The sequence below is a fragment of the Suncus etruscus genome, chromosome 9, assembly GCF_024139225.1.
Source record: "Suncus etruscus isolate mSunEtr1 chromosome 9, mSunEtr1.pri.cur, whole genome shotgun sequence".
Taxonomy (NCBI): Eukaryota; Metazoa; Chordata; class Mammalia; order Eulipotyphla; family Soricidae; genus Suncus; species Suncus etruscus.
Genome location: NC_064856.1, coordinates 104,533,409 through 104,535,945, shown reverse-complemented (window position 1 = coordinate 104,535,945; position 2,537 = coordinate 104,533,409). Strand labels below are relative to the sequence as shown.

The following is a 2,537-nucleotide window of genomic DNA, read 5'->3' as shown; positions in this document are numbered from 1 at the left end:
TCCCCAGCATTCCATATTGTTCCCCCCAAGCACCACCTGGAGTTAATACTGAGTGCAGAACCAGGAGTAATCCTTGAATTGCTGAACATGATTGGATGTTGCCTGGACAATCAACCAACAAACCAACCAACAAAACCCTTCAATAAAAGACTATATACTTTCAGGGATCATTTCTTTTTTCTTTTTTTTTTTTGGTTTTTGGGTCACACCCAGCAGTGCTCAGGGGTTACTCCTGGCTGTCTGCTCAGAAATAGCTCCTGGCAGGCACGGGGGACCATATGGGACACTGGGATTTGAACCAACCACCTTTGGTCCTGGATTGGCTGCTTGCAAGGCAAACGCCGCTGTGCTATCTCTCCGAGCCCAGATCATTTCTATAGTATGTGACTAGAGAAGTTTCTCTGATCATGTAGAGCACCCGAAGCCACGAGGAGGAGCCAGAACATCCTCTCCTGAGCGTGAAGCCGGCTCTAGGTGTAGCTTCTGTGGCTGCCTCTTGCCATTGATGATCGTTCTCCCTTTCCTCCAGAGAGGGAGAGGGAGAGGATGCAGTCTGAGTGGTTCGGATAAAAAACAAACAAACAAACAAAAACCCTTCAATGAACAAAAACCCCATATATTTTATGGAGTAAAATAAATTCAATTGTAAAATACTTGTGAACAAAACAATATAAATAAATATATAAAGTAAATACATTTGTAAAATAAATTGGCTTCTACCCCATCAGGTACCTCAATAAGCTGTTGCAGTTTGAGGGGCTGAGGTCCTCACACCAAGAGCATCCTAGAAAAAAGGCTGTGGAAATGGGCCTTGGCATCTGCGACACTCACTTTTCAGAGTCTTTAGCTCTCTCCCTTTCACTGCCTGCTTCTGTTCTGCCTGAGTGGCCTCTGCCACCATGGGTGGTGGGGGATGAATCCGCAGAACCTATGTTAATTGGAAGCATATTGGCTACCTTTCACTGCCATTCTACCATGTTGGATACATTAGTGGCTTTTGGACCCCTCTCTTTTATCACGACATCAAACTTCACAGTCTCTTCATCTCCAATGCTACACAGAAATTTCCTGGGATTGTTTCTCTTAATAGTTGTCCAGTGAACAAAGACATCTTCTTTAGTGTCATTTCTGTTGATAAATTCATAGCCATTCTAGACACTGAACCATTTGACAGTGCCCAGATTGCCAGTACTGGCTTATCTACCTTACTCTGGGCTCGGGGCATAGGGGTTATCTTTGGTTGATTTGTTTTCAGATTCTGATTTTGCAGAGGCTATAGCCAGGTCATCATCCTTGAGAGATGAGGATCTCTCGGGTTTAGTGCTAGTAGTGAGTGATAAATTATAAGACCTGGGAAGATCTTTAGATCAAGAACTCATTACCACTGGGAAGGTACCCTTCCCTTCTTGGGGCATGTACATGGAAAAATCTCTAGGGAGCCTGGCATGTAAGTCCAGAGCACGAAATGCAGTTAGATGGACCAGAGAAACATGAAGCCAAACAGAAAGGAGAGCATGGGGGCTGGAGTGACAATGCAGTGGTAGAGCATTTGCCTTGCACACCGCTGACCCAGGACCTTGGTTGATCCAGTGTCCTATGGTTCCCCAAAGCCAGGAGCAATTTCTGAGTGCGTAGCCAGGAGTAACCCTTGAGCATCACTGGGTGTGGCCCCCAAACAGAACAACAACAACAACAAAACAATGAAAGAAAGGAGGCCATGTGCACCGATGTTCCAGTGAAAGGCACAGCACAACATTCTAACTCGAGGGGGCTGTTATGGTGATTATCCACCAAAGTGTCAAGTCACTCACCATCGTTGGGGGCCTTCTCAGGTCCCTGTTGGAGTACCAGATGTAAAATAAATCCCAACTCCATATTTCCAATCCCAGGTGAGGTCACATGCGAATTAATAAATCAAACCATTCAAAAAAGAATCATGGAGTCAGGTGACTTCTCATCTTGTGGTCTCTCCAGGCCCACCAAACTGACCTTTATTTATTCATTCAACTCCAACAGGGTGGGAGGATTGAGTGAGAGACAAAAGTACCTATCCAGGTGGACTTTTACAGGTCAAAGGGATTAGTGAAAAGAAAGAGGAAGTTGGGGGCCGGCGAGGTGGCGCTAGAGGTAAGGTGTCTGCCTTGCAAGCGCTAGCCAAGGAAGGACTGCGGTTTGATCCCCCGGCGTCCCATATGGTCGCCCCAAGCCAGGGGCAATTTCTAGCGCTTAGCCAGGAGTAACCCCTGACCATCAAATGGTGTGGCCTGAAAAACCAAAAAAAAAAAAAAAAAAAAAAAAAGAGGAAGTTGGGGAATACCTTTGTTTTGGGTAAAACCAAGTTGTGAACAAACAGATATGAAGAAACCACGGATCATCTTTGTTTTTGGTAAAATAAGATGTAAACTAACAAATGGGTTTTCCTTCTCTCTCTCACCTCCACCCCCATAAAATTGGTGTCAGCATGACTATGAAGGACTAGATGATCAGGAGGGAAGATCTTGTTCCAAGGCACGATTTTCTTGTCACAGGAATTGGCA

At 45.2% G+C, this 2,537-nt stretch overlaps 1 pseudogene; it reads left to right on the top strand.

Moving 5' to 3' along the window:
• Positions 1-359: 359 nt before the first annotated feature.
• On the top strand, positions 360-562 carry LOC126019578 (uncharacterized; annotated as a pseudogene).
• Positions 563-2,537: the final 1,975 nt, after the last annotated feature.